A 7,690-nucleotide genomic window follows, 5' to 3' on the forward strand; every position below is an offset into this window, starting at 1 on the left:
CTTTCACTCTAAAATATCCAGGGCTTTGAAGAGTTTATTTATTTGGGCTTTTTAAAGTTACGAAATATTTTTTTCTTATTGTCCTTTGGGTTTGGATTTTATTGAGTCAAGATGAAACTATTTTATTAGCGTTACTGTTATAGGGAAGGGCAAATCATAGGGAAGGGAAGGGAAGGGAAGGGAAGGGAAGGGAAGGGAAGGGAAGGGAAGGGAAGGGAAGGGAAGGGAAGGGAACTAGGATTCCTTGAATAAAGAGGAGAAAAAATCCAACACAATTTTGTAAGCCACTGAAAAACTAAACTGCCATGGGACAGCCACAGCCAAAGGTAATTACAGAGGGCTTGGTGATTTGGCAGGGAGAGAGAGGATGCTGTTGGACTTCACCAGCTAAGGGACTGCATTTTGTCTATTTAATATAGAAAATTACCAATCTAATCATGAGTTTATAGCATTGCTGACAGCTGGATGGTGTCTAACGTGAATTGGTCTTCTCTCAGACATCACTGGTGCCTAAAGACATTCAGGAATGTCCACATCCCTAAGCATAACTATGCAGATATATTAAGAAATTAGGCTGCCAGGAATTTGTGTTTTTCCAAGGCTTGCCCAGGCAAGTATCTGGTAGGAGAAGGAGTGATCATCTGATAAAACGCAGGCAGAGAAATAAAGCTGATTCTGAAATAATGGGCAAGAAACTCAAAGCATCACTTCTCACAGTTCTGGACTCCATCATTTCCACATGCAGCGTCGGGCTCAACACCAAGACCATTCAAGTTGATAAAAGATCCCTTTAAGATTCAGCCAGCCTTAAAGTGAGACACGGAGCTTGAATACATCTCACTGCAGTAACAAGCTATGGGTCACTACACATGCCCATCTTAATACTTAGCATATACATTTCTATTAAGGTCATCTATTTGTTGGGAAGAAGTTCATGTAAAGAGAAAGAAAAAAAGAGAGATCTCTAGTTTGTCCTTGCAGGGGAATTTTTCTATGCAAAGAGGTCATCCTGCCAGCAGAAGGAGCTCCAGGTAAAATCCTGGCACTGCTCATTTGGTACTGATGAAATACATAATCCTCATGAAAGAACAAAGGAAAAAGGTGAAATAGCCAAGTTCAGGATGAGAGAAAGGTGGGACGAAGCTCCAGGCAGAAGCAGGACCAGTGAGAGAGCAATGCATGTGTGGTTAGAAGAGCAAAGATGATCCAGTTGGCGTGTCCTTGTCTACAGGAACCACAGCCTTCTGGACTGTCTTTCCCTTCTCCAAAGGAGTGGCTAAACTTGCTGGTAGGAGTCCAGCATGCTGCTGTCATTCAAGGTAGGTCCTTCCAGACAGCTGACTGGTGGCATCCTGCACTCGAGCAAGGACCAACACCCAAGTTCCTGGTTTCTCTTGACTTTGGGAATGCACTGCAAAGTGGCACGAAAGCAGCATCCGAGATGCCAGGGCTTTGGTAGCCCGGCTGGGGACCAGGACCCAGCCCCACTTAATGTCCACACTCACACTGCCAGTGGTCAGTCCCTGCCCACACATCATGGCAGCCCAGCTGATGGTTGTATACATATTGCTCTCTTTTCGGTGGGAAAAGGAGTTCTTTGGAACATCTCTGCTGGCTTTAACGTTTGGTACTAAACAATAGAGGAGAGATTAAAAAAAAAAAAAAAAGAAAAAAGAGAGAGAGAAGGATGAAGCTCAGGAAAATGTCCCAGTTAGTATAAGCTCACAATTATTATTACAGAGGAGTTCTCAGGTTTAAGGAGAGAAAATGAAGCCACAGCAATGCAAGCCAAAACCCAAAATGCCTCCAGCAGCTCTTTACAGTTAGCCAACATTTATGCTTGAACAAAACTAAGTAATAGGATATGGGAAATAGAAAATATTGTCAAACAAAGAAACAAGAATGCCTGCAGTGCTGAATTCCATAAATAAAATACACTCCTTCGTTTAAAGTTGATAAAGACGATCTCCTGCCACAAGCTGTTTTACAGGCTGCATTTTCCTGCAGAAAGTTATCCACACAAAGAATTAGCTTTCTTATCCTTTGTTTATATGTATTGATGATAGTGTAAAGGCACTAAAGAGCTTTGATAAGAGATTGTTACTTCTAAGTCACAGAGACACTGCAAAAATCTTCCTCTAGAAGTAAGACAAGACAAGTCCATGAATTGCAGAGCACATTTTCCTGCAAGTTCATGCTAATTTGGTACTGCAACATTCATGCTTCCTTCAGCTACAAAATGCTCTGACATGCCTTTAAAGAGAGATGATTTTTTTTTTGTTGGAACTATTTAATGTGTTACCAAAACAAATTCAAAAGGCCAGAGGGATGGATATTCTTCATTATCTTACCAATTTATAATACCAGAATCCTTTTCTCCCTTATCAAATCAATGCACAAGAAAAATGGAAAATAAGATACACATGAAAAGAAGCCACAACTTTCTGTAGTGTTTTGCTGATTTAAATACCTCTAATTTTTAAAAAAAATCATATATATGCATATGTATATATTATATATCTGCACATATCAGGAAAAGGGAAAATATCTGCTGGCTCTTTTCTTGTGTAGGAAAAAGAAGCAACTGGAAGAAGCAAGTCTTGCTGCTATTACCCTCTCTGCAACACTTCTGAGGTTAAAGGAATAAAAATCCATCAATTTGTACAGCCTGACCTTGCAGTGTTGGTTTTTAGCTGAATTCAGATGTGCAGGATTAACCCAGCAAAGTTTACATGACATTGATTTAAAAGCTGTGTTACAGGACCTTCCAGCAAGTTACATTAATCGGAATCTTTAATCGGGGCTTGGGACGAAGAAAAAAGTTGCTTATCAGACGTGCAACATATGATAAACAGATGTCTCTGTGCATCAGATAAATATAAATGCAGCGTGCATTGCTAATTGCTGCAACCCCACAGTTTGAGCAGCACCACGGATGGGGCAGTGAGGAATTCCTTAGCCATGTTTTGGCTAAGATGAAGACAGAATGGAGACCTCTAAGTTGGAAACGTGATTTCTCACATGCTCAGGAGTCACCCAACAGCATCAGTTTGAGTCAGGGACTCTGCGTACCAAACCAGTTGTCGTTTGGTACCAAACCTGAGAAAAGTCCATGTGCATGATTGGACCACTTAAAATAAGACAGTGTCTGGGACTGATCAGCAGAGACCCTGAAGGGTTTTACACAAGAGGCTCACACCAAGCGGGGAGTGTGTGGCCCTGTAGCCCGGTGGTTATGGCACTAGAGCAGGAGGGGAGGTGGCTTCGCCCCAGACGTGGGTGTCGTTGATGCATTTTTCATTGACGAGTTCTCCAGCAAAACACGTTGTACAGAAACTTCATTCCAATTCCGGATTCCTAATTTTATTTTATTTTTAATATTGGTCGCTCTCATCCAATATCTGATATCAAATAACACATGGGAGTCAGTCTGCAGTCAAATTTAGAACCCCGTTTTTTCATTTGTTTTTTGTCTACCCATTTTTACCCCGTATCTGCAATTCCTCCTTTTTCTTACATCTTTTACTCACCAGCCAGGCCATCTCCTTTACCAGGGTGCCTGGTGCCAGGCAAGGACCGAGAGACACTGTCCTTGCTCTTGGGTCTCATGCCCGTGTCCTTGGTCTCTTGGAAAGTCCCATCCAAGCTCCCGTGACCCCGGCTGGAGCACACCCAGCACAAACCAGTATCTCCAGGGAAGTTAGCTGTCAAATCCTAGCAGATCTCCCATGCAAAACACGATTTTTCAACTGCTTATCGCCTTGTTCTGCTGGGGCAGCTCTCGGCAGGGACGGGAAAAGGGCAAACGGCCGCTAGGAAAGCCAGCGCCTGCCAAATTCCTGATCATTTCCACAGCGCGGCGGTGCCAGGATTTCACGCAGAAAAGCTAGCCACGGTTTTCAGAGGTGAGTTTGAAGACCCATTTCCTGAGTTACTAGGATTGGAATTCCCCAAAGAATAATAAGAATATTAGACAAGCCTGGGGTAAGAGATACGTGTATGGAAGGATGTCACCCAAGGAGGTAAAATTTCAACCAACTTCTGAATAACCTGGTAAAAAGTCTTAGAGCAGGAGTTTTTGCCAACTTACTTAATAACAGCATGGCTGCCTTGTCCACCTAGATTATACTCAACCCAACTGTTTTTAGTTTTAAATCTCCATGGATTTCTCAATGGAAATCTCCATTGTCTGTTCACAGACCTCTTGAGAGAGGTTCACCCCGAGCGGTGCTCCAGGATCCGTATCGCAAGGGTTTACACGTGGGAGCCAACTTGCAGATCTGAATTTGGCCTATTTCTTTGGAGGATATGCCGGGAGTAGCCTGTGATGTTGTTTGGTCTCTGGAGGCAGCCCAAATGAGAGCAGAACAAAGCTTTGATGCAAATGAAAACCTACCAGTGAGTACAGCTAAATAAAGAAAAAAATGATTATTTGTTATGGAAACCAGTGGAGGAAATCTTGAATTAGTCAGTGCATCTTGACCTCTCTTTGCCCTCCTGAAAAATGTGCATCTTCTTAAAGCATTTGGACTTTCGACTGCCAAAAAGGAGAAACTGTGTGATATTTCCAGCCATCTGGTGCAAACCCCAAACATTATTTAGCAGGAAAAAATCATCCCTATTGTACAATATGTATTTTAAAAAATGAGTAAAAAAACATGACTTCTGCAAAGCTAGATAATTTTCAGTGGCTAAGTCCAGTCACCGCACAGACAGGAAAAGCTTGAGTTGATATTGTGAATGAACCATGTGGTAATTGTTTCCGTACATCCTCGTTAAGATGAAAAGCTACACAAATAAACAACAACAAAAGCTGCTATGCGCCAATCAGAGGGTTATTCCAAAAAAAAAAAAATACCAAAAAAAAAACCCAAAGGGAAAAATCTGGCTCTGAATATTTCTTCCCATGCTTCCTACCAGAAGCAGTATCCAATTGAAACGGGGCTACATGAGGTGGCATTGCACATTTTGCCTCGCTCCCTGGGTCACACTTAGGTAGCGACTGTCTGGCACAAGTCTCGGCTCAGTATGAGTAAGCGGAAGGTGAGGAAGGACATGGAGAGGACCAGAAGTTACAGGGAAACATGACAATTAACAACGGAGAAACTGCCCTTGAGGGACTCAACGGAGTCATAATATGGAGAAACCTTCTCCGGAGAGGTGGATAATGATGTTGCCACCCAGCATGTTTTACCGGCATGACAACGGGGTTCATCAGAAAGGTCTTTTTGAACTTTTGCAAGGGACAGAAACAAGGCTGACCTGCATCTGAGAGCAGGATGAACACTAGGATCCTTCACCGCAGTGTCACAAGAGCCCTGGGGCGCACTCCCCAACACAACCTTGTCCCCAGGGTGGGGACCTCTCTAATTCGGAGCTGGAGACAATCCCCAGCTGACATCCGCGGTACCCAGCCTGTTCCGCTGGCTGAGGACTACACAAAAGAGTTGTGTATTCCCCATAATTGTCCTCCTTATCAGTGTTGGTGAGTGTGCAGTAGTCTAAATCACACAGTCATGACACTACACATGGCCGAGCAGGAAGAGCCCACTTGGCCTGGGTTAGATTAGTCTAATCCCACCTCCCTTGTTCTGTCATAATACCCCTCCATCCCTTCACTCCCTATAAAAATATCCAGCTGTTGATTAAAATTAGTGAACTGTTGGCTTTAGGAATAGGGTTGGCAGCTTATTCTATGTATTTCCTAGATATCTCTGGATGAATTCCCCATTTACTCGGCGGCCCGATCCTGTGAACTGTCGAGCACTCACGGCCGGGCAGTATCAACCCTTCCCTCTCTGCAGGAGCGTATAAATCAGGGGTGAACGGCTTCCTCCCGTGCAGCCCCAAGCAACCTGCTCTCGGCGTTCACATCTTCCCTCCGCGGGTGGCAAGCTGCCTTTGGAAAGAGAAAAACAAACGCTCACCCGTCAGCTGTTTGCTCTCAATAGTCCCACTCCTTTGAAAAGGTGACTAAAATAAGCTCCTGGCTTATGCCCCCCCACCTCCAGCCTGTGACAGCCTGTGGGATGCTGCAGCGAGCCACCGCGCTCGGCGTGCTGCAGCAATTCAGCTCCTCGGGAGCTGCAAAGCTCTCCTGTGCTGTACGTCTTGATAAGCGATCCCGAGCAGGCGGCAGAAACCCGGGATTTTGAGCAAGCTGCTGTGAAATGCTAAATATTTCCACGTCCGAGCAGAGATTTATATTACAGAGTCTTTGCTGCAGCAGTGATAGCTTGAAAAAAATAAAAAAAATTAAAAAAAAATAGAAGGGGAATAGCCCGTGCAGAAAGAAAACAGATAAAGTCATGGGTGCAGTGGAGGAATGTTTTGGAGATGAGCATTCATTTTTTTTATTGGTTTTCTTCCTGCAGATTCTTTCTGGAGGGCTTGGAGAAATGCTGGGAATCCTCAGCTGGTGCACGCTGCTGCCTGGATCTATTTTCCACCAGCAAAGGATCTGCCTCCACCTCTGCGGAGTCCTGGGACAGTCAGTGAGAGCATCTGACTGTTCCGAGCAGCACTGTGGGACTCGGGACACCAGCACCAGCTGCAGAGCTGAACCCAAAAGCAGCCACAATCATGCATTTACCAGCCATTTGTGCCTCAAATCCAGTGTGCAGCGGGCATATAATCAGCCCCCGTTACTCCATCCAGTCCTGAATGTGATCACTCGAGCCTAACAAAGGCAAAGCAAACACGGACCGCCCCACAGTTACCCTCAAGCAGTACATCTCAATTAAAACCCACTGCAACTGGGCACCACTGTTAGGACCGTCTTCCCTTCACACTTCACCCAACCCAAACGTAGACTAATTGTTCCGGGAAATTGTTGCTGGATTTTAATATAACTTATGCATTTATACCTCTTTCCATTAAAAAGGACCTCTGGTTTGTCAGCAGCAGTGTTTGAAGCACAGTTCACAGGACCTCCAGAGAGAGTCCGAGGAGGACCACGAAGCCTTTCACAGGTCACACTGGTGGTCAGTTTTCCTATCATTTAGCCATGAAATCTTTACAAAAATTTTAGGATGGGAGCACAAATTCTGCCATGGTCTATGGAGGAATAAAATTGGTCTTCAAGAGAAGTTTTTGATGATTTCTTTGGATATCTTGATCACCATAACATGTTAAAAGCATAGCACAGAGAGGATTTGTATATATGCATCAATCTACTGAAGCACCACGGAGAAAGTCAGGGCAGGAACAATTTGCAAAATATTTTCTTGGAGACGTTCTTCCCCAACTTTCCACTTTCCTCATTCACATCGAGGTGCCTGAGGCATGCAGAGCAGGTGTGAAGGATGGGTCAGTAATGGAGCTGGATTCAACCCACCTGGAGATACTTGTGTGGCTTGGTGCACTCCTTACTTCTCTAAGCCTCTATTTCCCCAAAAATAGCTCTGACCTTATGGGGTTATTGCCAGGACAAATCCATGGCAGAATAGTGATTGCTCAGTCTGGTAGAGAGGTGTAGGATACCAGAGGCTATACTTGTTTGCCAACAGAAAATAGGCATCATATTTTAATCATGAAAGAAAGAAAGCAGGTGTGAGGAAGATGAGAAGGGAGTTGAAAAGGAAGGGAAGTTGCATAAATTAGATGCCACACAGAAAAAAACACCAAAAACAGAGCCAGGAGACAGTCAAACCAGGATCTGAGATCTCCCAGGACGGCAACAGCGAAGACA

This window comes from Charadrius vociferus, unplaced genomic scaffold (assembly GCF_000708025.1).
Source record: "Charadrius vociferus isolate BGI_N301 unplaced genomic scaffold, ASM70802v2 scaffold714, whole genome shotgun sequence".
Classification (NCBI taxonomy): Eukaryota; Metazoa; Chordata; class Aves; order Charadriiformes; family Charadriidae; genus Charadrius; species Charadrius vociferus.